The sequence below is a fragment of the Dendrobates tinctorius genome, unplaced genomic scaffold (genome assembly GCF_039654945.1).
Source record: "Dendrobates tinctorius isolate UK_male_01 unplaced genomic scaffold, ASM3965494v1 ptg000049l, whole genome shotgun sequence".
Classification (NCBI taxonomy): domain Eukaryota; kingdom Metazoa; phylum Chordata; class Amphibia; order Anura; family Dendrobatidae; genus Dendrobates; species Dendrobates tinctorius.
Window position 1 is genome coordinate 18,816,821 of NW_027361717.1, and position 25,759 is coordinate 18,842,579.

Sequence of the window (25,759 nt, forward strand, 5' to 3'; positions counted from 1 at the left end):
ACACACAGGGGAACCAAGAATATATCCGGCGGCTTGCAAGACCAGTCCCAAGGTATTTCAGGGATCAGGTCACCCCTCATAGGTTCCTGGACTGATGATGTCATCAGTACCGCCCCCAGGACCAGGCCAGATGGAGATGCAGTAACCTTTTGATGACTGACAGAGGGGTGGAGCCTGCGTCCACCAGATGCCTGCGCAGGTGCCCTTACTCTGTCAGCACCATAACTCCCGGGCGAGCCATGGCGCCTCCTAGTGACCGCGACAGGAGCAGCAGACCCAGAATTTAACGGCGACGTGACAGTAGGCTCTGAGCCTGACATGACAGAACCACGGCCCTGTCCAGTGGCCGAGGCAGGAACAGCCGTCCCTGAGTCTGACGATAAAGTGGCGGTCCGGCGCCTCCTAGAGGCCGCGACCGGAACAGCAGGCCCTAAGTCTGGCGGAAACGTGACAGTACCCCCCCCTCCAAGAGGGGCCTCCGGACCCTCAAAACCCGGTTTATCAGGGTGAAGGAGGTGAAACCTTCTAATCAACCCCTTGGCATGAATGTCACTAGCGGGGACCCAGGACCTCTCCTCTGGGCCATAGCCTTTCCAATGAACTAAATATTGCACAGACTTTCTCACTAAACGGGAATCAAGGATGCCCTGGACTTCGTACTCCAAGGCACCCTTGACCAAAACTGGAGGAGGAGGGGACTGGACGGGATGAATTGGGGAGCGGTACACCTTGAGAAGGGATTTGTGGAAAACATTAGGAATTTTAAAAGACTGAGGGAGCCTTAAACGAAAGGCTACCGGGTTAATTACTTCTAATATCTCGTAGGGACCAATAAACCTGGGCCCCAGTTTGGCAGATGGCACCTTAAGCTTAATGTTTCTGGTAGACAGCCAAACTTTGTCCCCAACTCCTAGGTGTGGCCCCGTGGACCTCCGTTTATTTGCGGCCGAAGCCTGCCTGACCTGGGACCCTTTCAAGTTTGTGTTCACCTCCGACCAGATTGTCCTTAAGTGACGTATGGAATTCTCTACTCCCGGAAGCTCCGACATCTTGGCCGAAAATGAACCAAAACGTGGGTGCAAACCATGATTGCAGAAGAACGGGGTGGTTTTGATAGATTCCTGGTACTGGTTATTTAGAGCGAACTCAGCTAATGGGAGATGTTCCGCCCAATCAGACTGATGTTCCGAGACATAGCAGCGAAGATATTGCTCTAGAGCCTGGTTGGTACGCTCCGTTTGACCATTGGTCTCAGGGTGGTAAGCGGAGGAGAAGGATAATTCAATACCAATACGTTTGCAGAATGCTCTCCAGAATTTGGAAACAAACTGGGTACCTCGGTCGGACACGATATTCTCTGGAGCGCCATGCAGCCTTATTACATGAACAATAAACAACTTACTCAGAGTTTCTGAATTAGGTAATCCAGAGAGGGGAACAAAATGACATTGCTTACTGAACCTGTCCACCACCACCCAGATACATGTCTTCCCCTCTGAGGGTGGTAGGTCAGTAATGAAGTCCATGGAGATGTGGGTCCATGGACTCTCTGGAGCGGGCAAGGACTGGAGCCAGCCGGCAGGCCGATTGTGAGGGGACTTGGCGCGAGCACAGATTTCACAAGCTAGTACATAATCCTTGCAGTCCTTAACTACCGTTGGCCACCAAAAACTCCTAGTCACAAGTCTGGCGGTATTATTGACCCCAGGATGGCCTGCCAGGACGGAGTCGTGCGACTCCTTCAGAACTTGTAGGCGAAACGCCGCTGGAACAAACAATTTCTGGGGGGGCGTCGAGTCAGGGGCTGGTTCTGGGGACCTACGGATCTCCTCCAGAAGGTCCAGAGACACAGCCGACAACAATACCATTGGCCAGTATTGGAACTGGCTCTGAGTCCTCAGCCTGTGAGGGGCAGAAACTTCGAGAGAGAGCATCAGCCCTCACATTTTTGGTACTAGGACGAAAGGTTATTAAGAAATCAAACCTAGAGAAGAACAAGGCCCACCTCGCTTGTCTAGGATTTAATCTTTTTGCTGACTCCAGGTAAGTCAGATTCTTGTGATCTGTAATCACAGTGATCTTATGTTTGGCGCCTTCGAGGAAGTGGCGCCATTCCTCGAAGGCCCATTTGATCGCCAATAACTCCCGATTACCTATATCGTAATTCTTCTCAGTGGCAGAGAATTTGCGGGAGAAAAAGGCACATGGGCGAAGCTGAGTGAGTGATGCAGTGCCTTGCGACAGCACTGCTCCCACTCCGACCTCAGAGGCGTCCACCTCTACAATAAACGGGCGGTCCAGATCAGGCTGAACCAAAACTGGGTTGGCTACAAAGCACTCTTTTAACGTAGCAAAAGCCTGAATTGCCTCAGGGTTCCAATTGGCCACGTCTGCCCCTTTTCGGGTCAAATCCGTGAGTGGTTTAGCAATTTCGGAGAAACCCCTGATGAATTTTCGGTAATAATTTGCAAACCCTAAAAATCGCTGCAGCGCTTTTAGCGACTTGGGTTGCACCCAAGTTTTAATAGGTTGGATCTTGGCAGGATCCATACGGAAGCCTGTGCTTGAAACCACATATCCTAAAAATTGTACCTCCTCCGCAAAAAAAAACACATTTCTCCAGTTTAGCAAACAGGGAGTGTTCTCGCAGTCTCTGCAGTACAGAGCGAATGTGCTGAGCATGTGTCACAGGGTCAGCAGAATAAATCAAAATGTCATCTAAATACACGATGACATACACCCCACAAATGTCCCTGAAAATGTCATTTACAAAGTGCTGGAACACGGCAGGTGCATTACTGAGTCCGAAGGGCATTACCAGGTACTCGAAGTGGCCAAGAGGGGTATTAAAGGCTGTTTTCCACTCATCCCCGTCTCTTATGCGGACTAGATTGTATGCCCCCCGGAGGTCCAGTTTAGTAAACCAACGGGCTCCCATTAGCTGATTAAAAAGATCAGGGATGAGTGGAAGCGGGTACTGGTTCTTTACAGTGATTGCATTCAATTCCCGGTAGTCAATGCAGGGTCTGAGACCACCATCTTTCTTTTCTACAAAGAAGAAGCCAGCTCCAACTGGTGAAATGGACGGTCTAATAAACCCCTTTTTTAAGCTATCTGCTATGTACTCGTTCATAGCCTGACGCTCTGGACCTGAGAGATTAAATATTCTCCCTTTTGGGAGACGGGCATCTGGAATCAGATCTATAGGGCAATCATACTTTCTGTGAGGGGGTAGCTTTTCAGATTTTGCAATAGAAAAGACATCCTCAAAATCTCTGAAGGCAAACGGTATGTGGAGGGGTTTAACTTTAACTTGGTTTACTGTTAGCGACATGCAGTTTTCCTGACAGTGTGAACTCCAGCGTATAACATCGCCTAGGTGCCAGTCGATGACTGGATTATGCTGGCGTAGCCATGGCATCCCCAAAATGACTGCAGCAGACAAATTATCCATCACAAAAAATGACATAACCTCGGTATGCAATGCTCCCACCGACAGTGATTTTGTCAGTAACAAATTTAACCCCCTCCTGGACAATAGATGTGCCATTAATAGCCGTAGTTTTTATAGGGGCATTAAGTCTTAATAGGGGTACACCGAGACTTTTAGCAACCAAAGAATCCATAAAATTCCCTTCAGATCCACAATCCACATATGCGTTCACACACTGAGATTTCTGACCAAAAGAAAGGGCAATAGGCAATAAAACTTTAGCCGCATCTGCAGGCAATACCTGTGCCCCTGGGCAACCATAGCCAGAGTTGCCCAGAGGCCGATGTCTCAGTAGTATGGATCTCTGACGCTCAGCTCTCTCTCTGAAGGCTCCAGACTGCAGCATGCTGGTGCAGGAAGATGAAAGTGCTCCTTCAGGCTGTGCACTGAACCAGGTGTTTAGGCCAGAAATCAGCTCAGTCAGAAGAAGGGAGAGAAAAAAAAAGTTCAGGGAGACTGCTTTTGTATATGCTGGATATATACACAAGAAGCAGTTTTTTTTTTATATGGCCGGATATAAAGTGACGTCCGCCTGCGGGTCTGGGCTGCAGCCAGGCAACACCCCGAGAAACACTGATACCCTTTACCCCTATACAGGGATCTGGATTTATAGCAGAGCCCAGGAGGCGCTGTCTGAATAGGAGCAGTGTCCAGAGCAGGACGGTCGCCAGACAGGTGTTCCAATACGGGACACAAACGTGGAGATATGCAAGTCTAAACCAGTCGGGCAGCAATGGTACAAAAACGGTAGACAGAAGCAGAGTCAGATTCAGGCCGAGAGTCATAAACCAGGAGAGTAGCAGAGGTACAGAATCGTTAGGCAGAAGGAGAGTCAGAAGTCCAGGCCAAAGTCAGTCAGAAAGCAATACACACAGGGGAACCAAGAATATATCCGGCGGCTTGCAAGACCAGTCCCAAGGTATTTCAGGGATCAGGTCACCCCTCATAGGTTCCTGGACTGATGATGTCATCAGTACCGCCCCCAGGACCAGGCCAGATGGAGATGCAGTAACCTCTTGATGACTGACAGAGGGGTGGAGCCTGCGTCCACCAGATGCCTGCGCAGGTGCCCTTACTCTGTCAGCACCATAACTCCCGGGCGAGCCATGGCGCCTCCTAGTGACCGCGACAGGAGCAGCAGACCCAGAATTTAACGGCGACGTGACAGTAGGCTCTGAGCCTGACGTGACAGAACCACGGCCCTGTCCAGTGGCCGAGGCAGGAACAGCCGTCCCTGAGTCTGACGATAAAGTGGCGGTCCGGCGCCTCCTAGAGGCCGCGACTGGAACAGCAGGCCCTAAGTCTGGCGGAAACGTGACAAAGATAAGACGTTGTTTGAATTTGGAGGCAGGAGCAGTTTGCCCTCCACACAGCAGGGGATCAGCTGACGTTACTGAACCCCACTTTCACATGAACGAGTGTGTTTTTCTGTGTGGACAGCACTGCCGAGCACCAACTAGCGTTGTTGGAGCCCAGGGACAATCATGGTGCAGGCCGAGGCCTACTAGGAGCCAGGTGTAAAGCTGAGGTATTTTGACTTTGGAGGGAGCAGGACACTTTGCCCTCCACACAGCAGGGGATCAGCTGACGTTACCGAACCCCACTTTCACATGAACGAGTGTGTTTTTCTGTGTGGACAGCACTTCCGAGCACCAACTAGCGTTGTTGGAGCCCAGGGTGAACTAGGGTGCAGGCCGAGGCCTACTTGGTGGCAGTTTTAGATTGTTTGTAGGCTGCAACAGACTGTCAACGTGCTCCAATTAGGCATCTGTCTCCACTCTGTTTCCAGGATTTCACGTGACTACCAACACCGCCAGTTTATGCGTACAGTAGCCGTCTGCCCAATCCACACGTGTTGCTGTGTTACTGGGATTCTGTAATGTCAGCAGTTCCCCTGATGTGTGTCTGCCACTGTCTCCTGCTCTGTCCACATTCCCACCGCTTGCAGTGGGAAGGTGGACAGCGCAGGAGACAGTGGCGGACACATATTGGGGGATCTGCTGACGTAACAGAACCCCAGTAACACAGGAAAACGTGTGGAATGCGTGGACGGCAACTGTGAGCAGGAACTGGCGGTGTTGGAGGTCAGGGGAAATACTAGAGACAGAGTGGAGACAGAGGCCAAATCAGAGAATGTTTAAATCTGAAGTAGTTACAATTTGGAGGCAGCAGCAGTTTGCCCTCCACACAGCAGGGGATCAGCTGACGTTACCGAACCCCACTTACACATGAGCGAGTGTTTTGTCTGTGCGGACAGCACTTCCGAGCACCAACTGGCGTTGTCGGAGCCCAGGGAAAATGAGGTAGTAGGCCGAGGCCTACTTGGAGCCAGGTGTAAATCTGAGGTTGTTTGACTGTGGAGGGAGCAGGACACTTTGCCATACACACAGCAGGGGATCAGCTGACGTTGCCGAACCCCACTTACACATGAGCGAGTGTTTTGTCTGTGCGGACAGCACTTCTAAGCACCAACTGGCGTTGTCGGAGCCCAGGGAAAATCAGGTAGTAGGCCGAGGCCTACTTGGTGGCAGTTTGCGATTGTTTCTAGACTACTACTAACTGTCAACGTACTCCAATTAGGCCTCTGTCTTCACTCTGTTTCGAGTATTTCCGCTGGCTTCCAACCACGCCAGTTGCTGCTCTGAAATGCCGTCTGCACAACCCACACCTGTTCCTGTGTTACTGGGGTTCTGTAACAGCAGCTTCTCCCTAGAGGTGAGTCAGGCAATGTCTCCTGCTCTGTCCACATTTCCACTACAAGTAGTGGGAATGTAGACAAAGCAGGAGACATTGCCGTGCTCAACTCTGGAGATGAGCAGATGTTACAGGACCCAGGTACCACAGGATCAAGTGTGGATTGTGCAGACAGCACTTGAGAGCAGAAACAGGCGGTGTTGTAGGCCGGAGGAAATACTCAGAACAGAGTGGAGACAGAGGGCAAATCAGAGAACATATTAAATCAGAGGTAGTCAGAAGTTGTAGGCAGCAGGAGAGTTTACCGTACACACAGCAGGGGATCAGCTGACGTTACCGAACCCCACTTACACATGAGCGAGTGTTTTGTCTGTGCGGACAGCACTTCCGAGCACCAACTGGCGTTGTCGGAGCCCAGGGAAAATGAGGTAGTAGGCCGAGGCCTACTTGGAGCCAGGTGTAAATCTGAGGTTGTTTGACTGTGGAGGGAGCAGGACACTTTGCCGTACACACAGGGGATCAGCTGACGTTACCGAACCCCACTTACACATGAGCGAGTGTTTTGTCTGTGCGGACAGCACTTCTGAGCACCAACTGGCGTTGTCGGAGCCCAGGGAAAATCATGTAGTAGGCCGAGGCCTACTTGGTGGCAGTTTGCGATTGTTTCTAGACTACTACTAACTGTCAACGTACTCCAATTAGGCCTCTGTCTTCACTCTGTTTCGAGTATTTCCGCTGGCTTCCAACCACGCCAGTTGCTGCTCTGAAATGCCGTCTGCACAACCCCCACTTGTTCCTGTGTTACTGGGGTTCTGTAACAGCAGCTTCTCCCTGGAGGTGCGGGCTCACGCATGCAACAGATATTAAGTGCAACAGGATCAAGTGTTTTGCAGTTAGACAATGCAGTTGGACAGGGCAGGAGACAGGTAAGGTGCATAAGTTTTTCATGCACGCTTGCTTCTTGGTCAGTCGTACTACGTATGCATTGATCATATCAACCTACTGCTTATTTGTCTTCACTTCTGCTTTTTAACAACTCGCCTGCCCTTTTACACATTCTGTGCACTCTGCATATCCACCCCTCCCTTTTCCCCTCTCCCATGTTTAACTCTGAGGCTCTATTGACATTTCTTACCCACACCAAACCATCCAAAACCTCCATGCAGCACTCAAAACGTTCATACAAATCATCCCACCACCTGCTTTTTCTGTTTTTTCTCCTTTTACTAGTTGCAGGTGACATCTCCCCCAACCCTGGGCCTCCCTCCACCAGCATACGTTACTCTCCTCCAGCTGCATATAGAAATCCTGCTAATCTTATTAACATTCAGTGCAGGCCTTCTCCTATCACTTTCCAATGTGCTCTCTGGAATGCATGGTCTGTGTGTAACAAACTGACTTACATTCACAATCTTTTTCTCTCTAATTCCCTTAACCTTCTGGCTATTACAGAAACCTGTATCCAGCATTCAGACACCACCGCTGCTGCCGCTCTCTCGTTTGGTGGGCTGAAATTTTCACATACCACCAGACCTGAGAACAGACAGGGTGGAGGTGTTGGTTTGCTCCTTTCATCACAATGTGCTTTCCAGGTCATCCCCCCGGTTCCCTCACTTACATTTCCTTCCGTTGAAGTCCATGCCGTCAGACTCTTTAAGCCCTTCTCCTTACGAGTGGCGGTTGTTTATCGCCCTCCAGGCTCCTCCCGACAGTTTTTAGACCACTTCGCCACCTGGCTTACTCACTTTCTATCCTGTGACATCCCCACCCTCATCATGGGAGACTTTAACATCCCCATCAATGATCCGCTCTCCCAGTCTGCCTCTCATCTTCTTTCTCTAACTTCTTCATTCGGCCTCTCACAGTTTACTAATTCTCCTACACATGAGGACGGGAATACTCTGGACCTGGTTTTCTCCCGTCCTGGCTCACTGCACGACTTTACTAACTCACCTCTCCCGCTCTCGGACAACAACCTTCTTTCCTTCTCAGTCAAGAATTGTCTCCTCACCCGGGACACCCCCACTTACCACACTTATCGGAATACACGTACCATTAATACCCAACAGCTTATGGACAATCTCCACACATCTTTAGCCCCCATCTCCACCCTCTCCTGTCCAGACATAGCGTTGTCACACTTCAATAATACACTGAAGAATGCCCTAGATGAAGCAGCACCTTCTATACGCAGAAAGACCCGACACAGACAATGGCAGCCCTGGCACACAATGCAAACACGCTTTCTTCAGCGCTGCTCAAGGTGTGCAGAGCGGCAGTGGAGAAAATCTCTCTTAGCAGAAGACTTCATCCACTATAAGTTCATGCTCAAAACCTATATCTCTGCCCTTCATCTGGCCAAACAATCCTACTTCACCACCCTCATCACCTCACTATCCAACAACCCAAGACGACTTTTTGAAACCTTAAACTCCCTACTGAAACCTAAAGTACAGGCCCCCATCACCAACCTCAGCGGTGAGGATCTGGCCACTTATTTCCAAGAAAAAATCAACCACATCCATCAGGATATCTCAGCCCTATCTCCTCAGTGCCTGGATCCCCTTCCCTGCCGCACCTCAAGCTCACTAGACATCTTTGAGCCTGTTTCAGAAGAAGAAGTTTCCAAGCTCCTCGCTTCTGCTCGGCCTACAACCTGCAACAGTGACCCCATTCCTTCACAGCTCCTGCAGTCTCTCTCACTAGTGGTCACCACTCACCTGACTAAAATATTTAACCTCTCTCTTTCTTCAGGTATATTTCCCTCCTCATTTAAACATGCCATCATAACCCCTTTACTTAAAAAGCCATCCCTGGACCAGAACTGCACTGCTAACTACAGACCTGGCTCTAACCTTTCCTTCATCTCTAAACTCCTGGAACGCTTGGTCCACTCCCGTCTAATCCGCTATCTCTCGGATAACTCTCTTCTCGACCCCTTACAATCTGGTTTCCGCTCTTTACACTCTACTGAAACTGCCCTCACTAAAGTCTCTAATGATCTAATAACAGCTAAATCAAAAGGTCATTGCTCCCTGCTGATTCTCCTGGATCTCTCGGCCGCATTTGACACTGTGGATCACCAGCTCCTCCTCACTATGCTCCGCTATATAGGCCTCAAGGACACAGCCCTGTCCAGGTTCTCCTCCTACCTCTCTGACCGCTCCTTCACTGTATCTTTTTCCGGCTCCTCTTCCTCTCCTCGTCCCCTTACTATCGGGGTCCCGCAGGGCTCAGTCCTAGGCCCCCTCCTCTTCTCTTTCTACACTGCCCCTATTGGACAAACAATCAGCAGATTTGGGTTCCAGTATCATCTCCATGCTGATGACACCGAATTATACACTTCTTCCCCTGACATCACCCCTACCCTAATTCAAAATACCAAGGATTGTCTGTCTGCTGTCTTTAACATCATGTCCTCCCTCTATCTGAAACTAAATCTCTCCAAAACTGAACTTCTTGTGTTTCTCCCCTCTACTAACCTCACTCTACCTAACATCGAAATAACCCTGGAGGGTTCAACCATAATTCCCAAGCAGCATGCCCGCTGTCTTGGGGTCATATTCGACACTGAACTTTCCTTTACTCCCTACATCCGATCACTCAGTCGCTCTTGTCACCTGCATCTTAAAAACATCTCCAGAATCCGACCTTTTCTCACCTTTGAAACTGCTAAGACTCTTACTGTCGCTCTTATTCATTCTCGTCTGGACTACTGCAACTCTCTTCTGATCGGTCTCCCTCTTACCAAACTTTCTCCTCTCCAATCCATCTTGAACGCGGCAGCCAGGGTCATATTTCTGTCCAGCCGCTTCACCGATGCCTCCATCTTGTGCCAGTCATTATACTGGCTACCTATTCGCTACAGGGTCCAGTATAAACTCATCTCTCTCACCCACAAAGCTCTCCACTGTTCTGCACCGCCTTATATCTCCTCTCTCATCTCTGTCTATCGCCCTACACGTGCCCTCCGTTCTACAAATGACCTAAGACTAACATCCCCCGTAATCCGAACCTCGCACCTCCATCTCCAAGACTTCTCTCGTGCTGCTCCAGCTCTCTGGAATGCACTTCCCCAGACGATCAGACTGATACCTAGCCCTGACCTATTCAAGCGCGCTTTGAAAACTCATCTCTTCAATCAAGCCTACCACATCAACTACTCAGCAAACTAACTTTGCCCTGTTCCCTCCTTCCAAATATTATTCTAAATCTGCACCCTACTATTCATCTGTCTCCACATCCTCCATGCACACGATAACTGCACTTGATACTTGTCTATTGCACTTAAACACACGGGCTGATGACCGGATCATGCAGCTTTATATGAAAATCCCTATTTATTTATTATAATTGCCAGACCTGAATTAACAAGCACTTCTCACCTACTGTGTCCCCCCATTTCCTTGTAGATTGTAAGCTTGCGAGCAGGGACCTCACTCCTAATGTCACTGTTTGAATTGTCTTAACTTGTATTGAATTTATTGTCTGTACATGTCCCCGCTTAATTGTAAAGTGCTGCGGAATATGTTGGCGCTATATAAATAAAAATTATTATTATTATTATTATTATTATTATTAGAGGTGAGTCAGGCAATGTCTCCTGCTCTGTCCACATTTCCACTACAAGTAGTGGGAATGTAGACAAAGCAGGAGACATTGCCGTGCTCAACTCTGGAGATGAGCAGATGTTACAGGACCCAGGTACCACAGGATCAAGTGTGGATTGTGCAGACGGCACTTGAGAGCAGAAACAGGCGGTGTTGTAGGCCGGAGGAAATACTCAAAACAGAGTGGAGACAGAGGGCAAATCAGAGAACATATTAAATCAAAGGTAGTCAGAAGTTGTAGGCAGCAGGAGAGTTTGCCGTACACACAGCAGGGGATCAGCTGACGTTACCGAACCCCACTTACACATGAGCGAGTGTTTTGTCTGTGCGGACAGCACTTCTGAGCAACAACGGGCGTTGCTGTAGCCCAGGAAATAAAGTTCAGGTCATAGAAACATGAACACAACAGGAGACCTGGATCCTGTTGCCAGCCAATTATTTATTCTGGAAGAGGACTGGCAAATTCAGGTGAGATCCAGGCCTTGTTCATTTTCACAAAAGTAAGCCGGTCAACATTATCGGCGGATAGTCGCGTGCGACGGTCTGTTACCACACCACCTGCAGCACTAAAGACACATTCCGATAATACACTGGCAGCAGAGCAAGCCAGCACCTCCAATGCATACTGGCTAAGCTCTGGCCATGTATCCAGCTTAGAGACCCAATACTTGAACGGGGAAGAGCCGTCTGGGAGAACACTAACAGGGCACGACAAGTAGTCTGTCACCATCTGACGGAAATGTTGCCTCCTGCTGACTGGAGCCGTCTGTGATGGTGTAGCCGTTTGTGGCGGTCCCACAAAACTTTTCCACATTTGGGCCATACTGGCCTTGCCTTGTCTTGCGGCACTGCCTCTGCTACCTCTTTGTGCAGAGCTTCCTCCACTGCCTCTACCCACATGGCTGCTTTGAAAAGCACTACCAGCAACACTTGTGGGGGGAATGGAGAACATGATGGCCTGCACAAGTGTTTCTTGGTACTCTCGCATTTTTCGCTCCCGGTTCAACTGTGGTATGAGGCTTTGTAAGTTGTCTCGGTAGCGAGGATCTAGGAGGGTGTACACCCAATAATCAGCCGTGTGGAGAATGTTGGCGATGCGGCGGTCATTTAACAAGCACTGCAGCATGAAATCAACCATGTGCTGCAGACTGCCAACTGGACCGGAAACGCTGTCCCCAGCTTGAGGCAGCATCTCTGCCTGCTCAGCATCACCCCACCCTCGCTGTACACACTGACTACTAGAGCCTTGTGTACCTCCCTCCTCTGGAGAGATGTGTTCCTCCTCCTCCATTGACTCCTCGTCATCCTCCTCACTAAGTGTCCCCTGCCTGGGCCTTTGTGTGGAAGCACGTTGTGCAGACTTGCCAGAAGCAGATGGCATTTCTGACTGCTCATCCTCGACCTCTTCAAAATCCTCCTCACTTAGTGCTTGTAAGGTTTTTTGAAGCAGACAGATGAGGGGGACAGTCATGCTGATTAGTGCATCATCTGCACTGGCCATCCGCGTAGAGTCATCGAAGGCACGCAAAACTTGGCAGATGTCCCTAATAGTGGCCCACTCAGTGGAGGTGAAGTGTGTCCGGCGCACAGTGCGACTTGTTTGCGCCTGATGCAGCTGGTACTCCATTACTGCTGCCTGCTGCTCACACAACCGCTCCAACATATGTAACGTTGAATTCCACCTGGTGGGGAGGTCACATATGATGCGATGTTCTGGCAGGCGGAATCGGCGTTGCAGAGATGCAATGCGCGATCTTGCCATGCTGGAACGCCGCAAGTGAGCACACTCTAGGCGAACCTTGTGCAGCAGTGCATCAAGATCCGGATAGTCCCTCAGAAAGCTCTGCACGACCAAATTGAGCACGTGTGCCAGACATGGTATGTGAGTGAGGTTGCCTAGGCCCAGAGCTGCCACTAGATTTCGGCCATTGTCACTCACTACCAAACCTGGCTGGAGATTCGCTGGCACAAACCACACATCGCTCTCCTGCTTGATGGCATTCCAGAGCTCCTGTGCTGTGTGGCTCCGATTCCCCAAAGAAATTAATTTAAGGACGGCCTGTTGACGTTTGGCCACACCTGTGCTCATATCTGGCCTATTCCGAGGAACTAGAGTAGGAGGAGGACTCAATATGTACAGACTGCATTCCTGCAATCCTTGGAGTTGGCAGAATACGTACAGAGCCACTCTCCAGATCTGTACCCGGCTCCACAACATTGACCCAATGGGCAGTGAGGGAAAGGTATCGTCCCTGTCCATGGCTACTGGTCCACGCATCGGTGGTCAGGTGGACCTTGCTACTGATGGCATTTAGTAGCGCATTTTTAATTTTTCCCTCCACATGCTTTTGCAGGGCAGGGACAGCTTGCCTGCTGAAATAAAAGCGGCTGGGCACATTGTATTGTGGAACTGCCAATGACATAAAGTTCCGGAATGTGTCAGTCTCCACCAGCCTGAATGACAGCATCTCAAGGGCCAGTAGTTTGGCAATGCCGGCATTCAGAGCCAGTGCTCGGGGATGGTTTGCCGAGTATGGCCGCTTTTTCTCCCATGCCTGTGCTACCGATTGCTGGTGAGTGGCCTGGGAGGGTGCTGATGACTGCGAACGTGGTTCAGTGGGTGGAATTTCACTGGGTCTCTGGACAACAGTGGCAGTGGTTCTTCCATGGCGTTCCAGTGAGGAAGCCGAACCAGCTGTGTGTGAGCTGGAGGAAGAGGCCCCAACACGAGCTGAAGAGGTGGTAGGTGCTGCTGAAGGTTGGCCTACATCTTCAGTGTGTCTGTGTAACTCCACCTCGTGCTTGGTACGCACATGTTTCCACATATTTGTGGTATTGAGGTTGCTCACATTTTTCCCTCGTTTCACTTTCTGATGACACAGCTTGCATTTGACAAAGCAAATGTCATCTGCAACTGTGTCAAAAAAAGACCACGCACTGCAAGTCCTGGGAACGCCCGTTTTCTGTTTTGGAAGAGGATTGCTCCTCACGGGTGCCAAAGTGGAGGCTACAGGCAACCAAGTCTGCCCCCGCCCTCTCCCTCCTCTTTTGGCCATTCGGGGAATCTCTTCCTCAGAGCTGCTCCCACCACCTTCCTGTGGCTGATGCCATGATGGGTCAAGGACCTCATCATCTCCACTCCCCTCTTCAAGCACTGACTGGTCCTGGGTTGTCTCGCCAGCACCGTACGCACCAGAAATTGGCAACTGAGTCTCATCATCATCTGATGCATACTGAGGTGTGCTGACCATAGGCACTGGCCCACCCGCCTCTTCAGATTCAGAGGGACAAAGCAGTTGCGCATCACTGCATACTCCCTCTTCTTCATGCTCTAGAATGCTGCTTGGCTGGCCACCTCTTTCCAAGCCAACAGATTCTGAGAACAGAAGTAAAGATTGAGATGGCTCCTGTCCAGGGCTCTCAGACTGCTTGGGCAATTTGGCAGGTGGTGAAGAGACAGATGGTTGCTCTTCAGTGCTCTGGCCTTGGGAGGATGCGGAAGTCATTGAAGTGGATGCGTTAGCTGCCATCCATCCGACAACGGCTTCAATTTGTTCGTCACGCAGCAGTGGGGTACGGCGAGGTCCTACAAAGCTGCGCATGAAGGACTGTTGCCTGGTAAAAGTGGGGGATGCCGGGTCACTGGTGGCCGCAGCAGATACCGAATCCCCACGTCCTCTCCCTGCTGAATCCCCCCGTCCTCTCCCTGCTGAAACTCCACGGCCATGACCACGTGCCTTACTCCCTGCCTTCTTCATCTTGGTAGACTGATAAAGATAGGCAGAAAAGTAAAAAAGGGGTGGCTTAGTGTTCTTATTCCTGAACACCTGCTAACCAGTATAAGAAACACTAATTTGGCTAAGAGTGTGTGTACTACACTTTAATATGATCTAATGTGGCCTAGACAACTGTAAAGTGGAGTGTTTGGTGAACTTTATTTCCTTTTTTTTTTTGGGTAGGGGGAAAGGAAAGGAAAGGATGTGACCAAAGTTTGAAAGCTATAGTATCACAAACTTTTTGGAGCGATTACAATGCAGGAAGCTAACCTACAATGCAATTGATGAGGCTCCAAAAAATAGGGTGATACTAGCCTGGCTAGCCCTGAAGGGCACAAGCCAGCAAAAAGGCTCCTCTATCTAATCCTATATAGTGTTTGCAACCAACCAATGACAATGGATGCGGTTGGAAGCACACAAATATAGGAGCAAAAATCTGGCTAAATTTGCTGCAAAAAAAGGACTATGTATGAGGCAGTGACGCACGCTGAGCGGACTACAGCTAGCGGTGGCTGTAGAACACACTGCAACGTGAGCTGCACTCACACACAGAGACACCTATCAGACAGCCAAAAACAGTGCAGAGAAATGGGCTATAGCACTGAAAGGCTCCTGAAAGGCTCCGCTGTCCACTCCTTTAGTGTTTGCAACCAACGTATATGGATACGTATGGAAGCACACTATACAGGAGAAAAAAAAAAGCAGCAATAAAAGAAAAATGTGTATGAGGCAGAGACACACGCTGGCCGGCCTACAAGCAGACGTGCCTGCAGGACACACTACACAGCGTGGGTCTGCACTCACACAGCCCTTGCAGACAGCTGTGAAAACAGCGCTGCTAGGGAAAAGCAAGCTACAGTGGTGGTTTATGTAGCCTGGATAAAGCACAATATTGTTTTTAGAATCGCTATTTCTAACTGTCCCTCACAGTCTTCAACAGCAGCCTGTCCCTAACTGAATTCACAGCAGAGTGACCAGAAATGGCGGCTGCAGCGCTTTTTATAGTGCATCATGACATCATTTCAGCAGCCAATCACAGCCATGCCAGTAGTTAACATGCCTACATGCCTAACAGGATATGCCCACACTTCTGAGGATCCCCATTGGCTGAATCAAATCGAGCGGGCTCCTACCATTATGGGAACTTCCGATTCCGGTATTCGATATGAAAAAAGTATCGGAACTAAGTATCGGAGTTCCGATACAGCTAATATCGGCCGATACCCGATACTTTCGGTATCGGAATGCTCAACACTATCAGTGACTGAATAAGGTGAGGTACAGCCCTGTCATTCTAATTTTTGTGTGTTGTATACACCAAGGTTTATGGTGGTGGTAGTTCTAATTATTTCTTCATCATTTTCTGTTCGTTATGCCATAATTTCAAATTAACTATTAAATGTTAGATTTTATTCTTTCTGACAAAGTACAGAGTGTCTACGGTGAAATAAGTGTCTAAAATAATCCCTGTACTATAGGATCTCACTGCGATTTTATCAGCCGGGGAAGCAAAAACCTGGTGATCTAATCCTTTTAACTAATTTATTAGTACCATGGACAGCTCCAACACATTACAGTACAATATACATGTTTCCAAGGCTCCAAAATCTTAAGAAACAAATTCAGCTCCTGATATTCTAACAAAATCGTTGCCAGGCTAAACTTCTGATCACAACCTCTGGGTGGCCACAAATTGTATAGACACATATAACATAACCACCTCCCAACAGAGTATCAAAAAATTATACATTTTTTAAAACCTGTTCATCTCACACATCACATCATGCAGAGCCAAGAGAAAAGGAAAAGAAGTAAGAGAAGGACACATCCCTAACATACATTACGTTCAGTATGAATGTTTGTAGATGATTAGCTGATATGTCAGGAATGGCATTTTATAGACTATTTGCAGAAAGCTTAAAAAATTCAAAGATAAGCTGAAAATGATTATTGTAATGCACAAGAGTCAAATTGTAATTATTCTCTTTTCAGAATGTGTTCGGAACATAAAAGGATCTTGAGACTTGGAAGAAAACATTTTTTTAACTTTTTCTGCACAGTATTTTAACCTCCATTACATTTTAATACTATACAGCAGGGAGTTGACATTGTGATAACACCACATTTAATCTCAATTATGCCAGATGTCTATTTTCTGTAGGTCAAGAGACATAGACCATTTTTCATATGAGTCTAATTGTTGACTCTTGAATTAGATTGATTTGATATATGTGAATTGTTGAATGGTTTCTATTTACTTACCATATCAGCTCTTACAGTTTATTGCGTTACTATCTTTGGAGGACAGGGACGCTGGGTCATTGAACAATCGATGTTTGCTAATTTGTTGATTAGCCATTGTATAAAGGCCCCGTTACATTTAGCGATGCACTAGCTATCCCGACCACGATATGACCCGGTCAGGATTGCTGGTGCATCGCTAAAAAGTTGCTAGTGAGCTGCCAAACAGGCAGATCTCACTAGCGATGCAGCAGTGGTCGGCGGTCTATACTTACTATCACACGCAGCAAGGGTGACTGTCTTCTGCCTGCGTCCACGGCTTGCTCGTCGGCGCCAGCAGGAAGCCGACTACGAGAAATGGACCAGGCCGATCTCGCGCGATCAGCGATAGCCAGCGGGGGAGCCGGTCGGAGGTATCACATGTAGAAATATTGCTAGTGATATCGCTGCTGCGTCACAAAACTGGTGACGCTTTAGCGATATCGCTAGCGATATCGCTATGTCTAAAGGGCCCTTAAGTTCGTGTTGCTTGTTGATCTGCAAGCAGTGAAGGACAAGCTATGCAGAGTGAATAAATAGTCAAACAGTGAGACTTAATATCATCCCACATTCCCCCAGACCTGTACATGATGACCTGAACCACAGATGTGGGTATAGAAAGCTTCTAGATCCTTCTATAGAGAGATACTACTGAATAACAGCCAAGACACAATAACTTCATCAAGAGAAACACAGATTTGAAATTCTTCAGGATGCCAGCTTAAGGGACCATGACTCTAGATGGAGTAAAACAGATTTGCTCCATTTACGATCACTGTTGTGAGCTCTCTTAATCCAACTTTTGATGCAAGGCTCCCTCTGGTGGATACTGCTGGTAGTGGAACTGGTCAACATGATGTTAACCCATCAGCTGCAGAGGATAATTGGAGGAGTGGGGGTAGTGACTGGGACTACATAAGCGAGCAGACTTCTCTCAGTGGCTGCCGGTGATACTCCTTTCTTTGCTTATTGAGGATTTCTGTCTCCTGCCTGATCCTGCATTTTTCAGCTATGTGTCAATTGCTAAACCCTTTGCATTTGATTTTGCCTTGCTGTCAGGGTTCAGCTGGCTCCCCCTGGGGCTGCTGGCTCCTGCCCTGTATTTTTGTATCTTGTGTTTGTTTGCTCAGTCCCCTGCTGTATTAGCCTGTTGCTAGCTGCCAGTTCACACCTGAGTGCTGATATAGTGGGGGGCTAGGTTTGTGCAAACCTCAGTATTTTTGTACATGAGTCGTGATGGAATTGTTAGGGTTTTTGCGTGATTGCAGACAGTGCCTTTTCTGTCCTGTCCTATCTAGTCAGTGTGGGCCCCATCATTTGCTCAGTCTATTTTCTGTCTGTGTTTGTGCTTCATCTTGTCTCACTGACAATACATGTTTGGGGGCTGTCTATTCCTTTGGGGATCTGCTCCGGGGCAGTTTAGATTTCACCTTTCTGTCTATAGGCTTAGTTAGTCCTCCGACTGTGAAGAAGCGTCTAGGGCAATGTAGGAACGCTCCACGGCTACTGCTAGTTGTGCTGTTAAGATCAGGGGTCTGCAATCCGCTGAGCAACCAACCTCTCTGGTGTTCTGGTGGCATAGCCTATTGCGCTCTCCTCCTCAGTGACCCATTCATAACAGATCACTGAACCCATGGAGAAGTTGGGAGAAGCCAGAATGGGACTCTCCGGTCACCTGGCTCCCTAGAGACATTGGTAGAAGCTAGGCTGGGACCCTACAGTCACCTGGCCGAATGGAAATGTCCAGAGAAGCCAGGTTTGGACCACCCTCTGATCACCTGGCACCAAAGAGATGTTCAGAGAAGCGAGGTTGGAATGATCATGTCACCTGGCCATGTGCCTCACTGCACTCAGTCAGCTTCCTAAGCTTGTCGCTACCTACTTTCAGGGGGAGAACCAAAGTCAGAGTAGACTCCCCTTGAGAAAGCATAACAGCAAAAAGCACGTCGGGGCACTGGTGGCTGTATGTGGGATCTCTTCACCTCATTTTGGGTAATGGGTAAGCTCTATACAACCTTTATATTAGATATGGACTGATTAAGTTGTTTTGGTCTTCCAAAAATTATACTGCATGATATACATATAGATGGACTGATTATTTTTGTCACTATACTGTCTTAATAGTCTGTACTATGATTTATGCAGTATCATGCCTTATATGCAAATTTTTACTTGATGTCCTAATCATGGAAGTTCATAGTATTCCTTGCTTTGTCTGACATAGACTACTTTGCTACCCACTACTTTTTGCGAAAACCCCCTCCCACCTTTATCTGCTTGATTTTATCCCCTTTTGAATTCTCTTACATGTCCCATTTTCTCTCTGGTTCATGTCTTTTTCACATTTTACATTGTGATTTTATAATAATCACAAAAAATTATAACATAATAGGGTAATAGGGAACGTTGATTTCTGTCCGTCTTGATTATCAGGGATATCAGGATAAGTCTAGGGACAGACGTATGAGTGGGGGTGCCATTTCTCGTACTGTTTAGGATGCCAACTCCCGCAGTTACGAAGGCGCCTAATAGGCTACTATCTCGGAGAGAGAGCACCTTTCTGACACCTAGTTTATTGTGTAGGTTTGCACGTATACACCTTGTGTATGTATACTGAGGTTTTTTAGTCAAAACTATTTTATTACATACCTAATAAAGGTTATTTTTTAAAAAGGGGATTTTTTTTGTTAACTTCCAATTGTACATATACCTGTATCTCATTTTTCAGGGCTTCATACAAAAACCTCGATGGAATCGCTGACGTGTGGCTAAATATGACGTGATACTGGCCTTAAGTGTATCATGGATGTGAGAGACTGTCCAGCATTTTATTGTAAACCTGAAAGCACTAGATAAATTTAGCAAGAAGATTCCTCTGCAAGTCCAAAGTAGGTAGATAGAATGTCTCTGTTAAAGGGCACCTGTCATGTCCCTAAACCCAAATGCTATTAACCTCTTAGGCCTGTTTCACACATCCGATTTTTAGCTCAGTTGAAATCCGCCAAAATGGCGGAAAACGGATCCGTTGGCGGATTGAAACAAACAGGTGTCACTGGGTGGTGCTCTTAGCAATCTGGCTATGACAACCATAGAGGTCTACTGGAGACCTCTAGTTGTCATGCCAAACCATTGATGATCCGCGATCATGAGACGGGGTGAGCTGGATTTCCAGCGTGTTTGCCAGAAGCGTGAGTTAAATGCCGCTGTCAGAAGTGACTGACAGCTGGCACTACACTGATGCAATGCAGAGATGGCTGTCAGTCAGTGTGCCAGGTTGTGCGCATCGCTGCTGCCCACAGTATACTGAGTGAGGACTGAAGTTGCACTGGCACTCCTCTATGACATGGCTGAGGTGCACAAACCCTGTGGCCATCTTATCATACTGTTGCTGATGTACCTAACAAACTACGACTGTACAGACACAGTATTTCAGTCTCTTCTGCCATGTTGCCATGTTCTCTCAGCCACTGTGGTCATGTCCCTTGTCTTCCATTTTCCCTCAGCTACTGCCGAGATGTCCCTTGTCTCCCGTGTTCCCTTACCACTGTCACCTTGCCCCTTGTCTCCAATGTTGCCTCAGCCACTGCTGCCATGCCCCTTGTCTCCTGTGTCCCCTCAGCAACTGCTGCCATGACCCTTGTGTCTGATTTTTCCTTAGCCACTGCCAGCATACCCCTTGTCTCCCACGTTCCATCATCACTGTCTCCTTGCCATTTGTCTCCCATGTTCCTTCAGCCACAGCTGCCATGCCCCTGCCTCCCGTGTTCCCTCAGCCCCTCCCACCATGTCCCTTGTTTCCTGTGTTCCCTAAACCACTGCCGCCATGCTTTTAGTCTCCTGTTTTCCCTCAGCTACTGCCGCCATGCCCCTTGTCTCCCATGTTCCTTCAGCCACTTTTGCCTTGCTGCTTGTCTCTGGTGCTCCCTCAGCCATGACTACACTTGCACCTTTCTTCGGGTGACTGACAAAAGGAAATTTTCCTCAAAGATGGATTTTTTATTTGAGCAACTGTTTGTAGTTAACTAGGCACACTGAGAACTGCAAAAAAAAGAAAAAAAAACTAAAAAAGGAATTTATAAAGAGCTTAATGAAAATCCCAGGGTACTCTACCTCAATATTCTTTACCGTGAGACAACTTGCGAGCATATTTTGAACAGCTTTCATTTCAATACCTTTCTTAAGAAAATGTAGCTAAATATACCTAATTATCTTGAGAACCTACAAATAACTTCAGCACATTTTAGAAGCTAAATCAGCATCTAGCAATAATGAGACTCAATTAGAGGTTTTATATAATAACGTAAGGCATTCTTTTGATATAAAGAAATATTAAGCCGCAAATATCTAAAGATTTATGAGCGTTTCGCAATGAATGTTAATCGGGAAGCTGGGACTGTTTTGCTATTAATAATTATACATAGTTCTCACTATAGTTTATGTGCAGGAAATGGGAAGACAGTTCTATAAATGAATCAGTTATTTAAAAATCACAGGTAAAAGAACATATATTGTCAGGCCCCGGTGTCTAGTCTAAGTCAACCTGATTAACAATTAAATTTAGTAACCTGTACTTGGTTGACGAAACAGAAAGTGTATTCTCACAGGCCACCGTTGTACAGGGTAATTTGTGGTCTGTTTTCCGACTCTACTACATGTTTCCAAACTACTTGAATACTTACCTAGGGCGAAACTAGTTTTTAAAGGGGTTATCCAGACCCTAAAAAATAATTACTTAGCCTTAGGATAAGCGAAACAATAGTAAGCTGTTTGAGGTCCAATAATCAGCACTCCCTCCTATCAGATATTTAAAGAGGCTGTGGCACTCGTGTGGCACCACAGCCTCTTCAATCTTTAAAGGCCCCATCACACACAGTGAGATCGCTAGCGAGATCGCTGATTTTGTGACGCATCAGCGATCTCGCTGTGTTTGACATGCATCAGCGACCGCGCCCCCCCCCCCCCGCCGGGTATTGCTGATCATGCAGGAATGTCCTGGGCCATTTTTTGATTGTTGGTCTCCCGCTGGCCAGAACGCATCATGTGGCAGCGGGAGAGCAACGATCAGCGAGTTCCCAGACGCTGGGAGCTGGTATCCAAGGTAAATATCAGGTAACTAAGTGACGTGCGCACTTAGTTACCCGATATTTACCTTGGATACCAGTGTCCTCATTGGTCCTGATCACTGCTGAAATCTGCCTGTTTGGCAGCTCACCAGCGATCATGTAGCGAGGCACTAGCGAACCTGACAAGGTCGTATCGTTGTCCGGATCGCTGGTGCATCGTTTAGTGTGACGGGACCCTAAAGTATCTGCAGTCCTGCAGTGAAGATAATGGAACCACCAGCCTGTAGTCAACACTAAGGCTGTGTGCACACGCTGCGGATTTTGCTGCAGTTCCGCAGCGGTTTTGGCCGCTGCGGACCCGCAGCAGTTTTTGCTGCGGTGTACAGTACCATGATTCCCTATGGGAATGAAAAACCGCAATGCAAACGGTGCGGAATTTTCCGTGCGGATTATCTGCGGTTTTCAATCCGCAGAAAGAATTGACATGTCATTTCTTTCTGCGGATTCCGCTGCGATTTGCAATCTCCTCCATTGAGGAGATGAAAAACAGCAGGGCAAAACCGCAGAGCAATCCGCAGGTAAAACTGCAGGTATTTTGACCTGTGGTTTCACCTGCGGATTTTACAAAATCCACACGGATGAATCCGCACCCCAATCCGCAGCGTGTGCGCACACCCTAAAGGGGTTGCAACGCTTACCTGAGTGCCTCATCCTCTTCAAACAGCTCGTCAGATGTAGTGTCAATAGTCAGATCCCCATGGATCTAATATTAACAGCTTATTTTAAGGATAAGCCATCAGTTTTTAAACGCTAGCCATCCCCTTTAACTCAGTGATGAAAATTGCACTGTATTTGTCTAATATTGTATTTTAAAATGTAAAAACCAATCTGAGTGATAAATACACAATGTTAGAACAGATCAGTGTATAAAATCTCAAAAATAGGATGCGGCAGCACTTTATAAATGGTCCATTTATTCATCTATTTCAGTGTTTCAGTCTAACACAAAAATCTTTTCAAAGAAAATAAAAAAGTGGATAGGCAAATGTATAAGAGGGCAGTGAGAATAATGAATCACATACAGTTTGGGTTGATATGGGTGTATTAAAAAATCAGAGTTAAATCCAGAAAATTATGATTTTTCTCACAATCTGTGAGAAATCTGTATTTTACAACAGCATTTATTTTACTAGACAATTTACCTATGTCAAAGAGTGACAATGTATCCATAAAAAATGGATGCTAGATAGACGTCCTGTATGGGATCCGTTCTTTTTCTGCAAATCCGTAGACTTGAATGAGCCAGTCTGACCTAAGACATGGAAGAGACGAGTGCATGCTGTGATTAATTTCACAAGCAGATTTGGTCCACAAAAAGAACTGCTCATCTGCACTGAATAACATTCATCTTCAAAGGATATCATTGGCAATAAAGACGAAAACAAACTGTTTAGTTACAGATCATGCCGTTATTATCAAGATAAAAAAACCCTTTATTAAATACGTGGTTAGTATAATAGTACACTGCGGAAGACAGGTGCACATGACAGTGTCGGGATCCCTCAGATATCTCTTTCATCTGAAGGACCGATGTTCTTGGGTGTAGGACACCATATGTCTCTAATTGATTGCTCCGTCGAGAAGAATAACACAGACATAAGCTGTATAATACAACTCGGGATGCCTGCCAAGACGCCTCTGGCTTATCAGTTAGGCTTCCATCTTTTATAGCAAAGAATTTAGACATTTACAGACATGCGCAATAAAGAAAAGAAAAATAGTTACTTCTACAACAGCTTTGCCATGTAAGCAGGAAATATTTGACCTTGGTTCACAAGGGAGATGTCTGAGACATCTCCTCGAAGAAAAGATAAAGTTCAGCAGAATTCATTTAACTCATTCAGTTCTTATCATTCCCCCCTTTGACATCTTCATTTTCCACAATCTGGATCACTGGATCCTGCAACAACAGCGGATAGTGGCTCGTTCACCAGGTACTATCCCAGGCCGACGGGTTGCCCAAGGGAGACAGGTCTTCTACCTTCTCCATCCCCCAGATACTGAAGCCACGTCCATCATTGCAAGAGTACGCTCCTTCATGCCAGAAATGAGATGTCAATCTAGGACTCAAAGGAATAATAGTTAAATTCTTGTTGTTTACAGTCAAACTTCCTTATCTATTTCTGCATCTTTTCTTGCATACAGAGATACACCAAAAAACAAGTTTCAGTAACACATATATTATAAGGAGACAAACGGCAATACGTAATAAACTTAGTATAATCCCAGCTATCCAGCCTCCAATACCCTTAAACCAATTAGCTGGATTAAGAAAAGAGAAGGTGTCTGACCACCAACTGTCCTTAGTATGATTATTGTCTTTATCGTACTGATCTCTAAGTCTTTGAACATCCTCTATTTTTGATCTTAACTTTAAACTACTGTTGGGATCTATATAATGACAGCAAGCGGGTCCGATGACTTGACACATACCTCCTTGCGCTGCAGTTAAATAATCTAGTACTATGGTATGCTGATTAGTGACTATGATAAGCTGATTTTGGACAGCAACAGTGGTGTTCAATATATCCAATATATCCCATATTTGGTCATCTAAGTAATCTGTAGCCCTGACTAATTTATCCCACATTTGAGTAATCATAGGATAAATAAAAATAGAGCTGACAATTTTATTAGCCACACTCATCTGCACTATATGTGGTCTCCCAGAGAGGCGAGGTGTATTGTCAGCAGCTCTTTTGTACAACGTGTGTTTAGGTATGCTCTGAGTATTCAACTGGTCATTCGGAATAACAAAGGTAGCTGGAGTCAAACGACCCAGAGTACAAGCACCTTTTACCCCTACTGGCAACCATTTATATGCATTGTCTCCACATACCCAGTACATGTCACTAGGTAGGTCCCATAGGGCTGAATGTTGTAGTACCAGTCTATGAACTAAATCTATGAACGCAGATGCATTCTGGAGCATGCACCAAGGTGAAAATTGTCCTAAAGGACTACAATAACCTGCATCAGGGTTTCCACAAGGGGAGGTTCCCTTCTTATATTCCGAGGACTCGTTACAAGGCATATTACCAGGAATATTAATACAAGTTTCGTTAGTGCCCTGGGGAAATAAATTGGAATACTCCCATGACATATTATGTAACTTTCTTTCTAGCAACATTGGTTTGAAGGCATCAGTAGAATGAGAAGTTACATCAAAGCTAACTTGTAAACCATATGTTGGAACTTGCCCCAAGTAGGTTAACCGAGTCCTTTTCCTGGGTACCCAAGCCCCCCCTTTATATGCCAGATATTGAAGGTGTGTATTACTTCCGGAAAGGTTACCCTGCCACCAAGGGTATCCTACCCATCCCACAATAGGTATACCGACAGTTGTGTTCCATAACTTCACATTTTTTGTGGCATTATTAGCAAGTGTATCAGAACAATTGGTCCAGGCAAATAATTCCTCGGGTGGCACAGGAATAACAAGGAACGGAATACTAGTGGCTGATACTGGTGAATGTGTGCAGATCCAGCAATCTGCTGGAGACTGAGTGTCATTTGACCAATCATTCAGTAATTTTTCATGATGTTGTATAAACTTATTATTCAAGGACATTGGAGAATTTAGACTGTCCCACGCAGCTACCATTATTACAGATAATGCAACAAAACCAAACCAAAACATTATGCACTCTTATGCTTTGTTAACTCCTGTGGCTAGTTTGCAATGCGATGCGTGGATCCAGGTTGGTCGTCCTTCCAACTTAACAGAAGTAGGCGTCGTTAGGAGTACTTGGTAAGGTCCTTGATATCGGGGTTCAAGGGTCT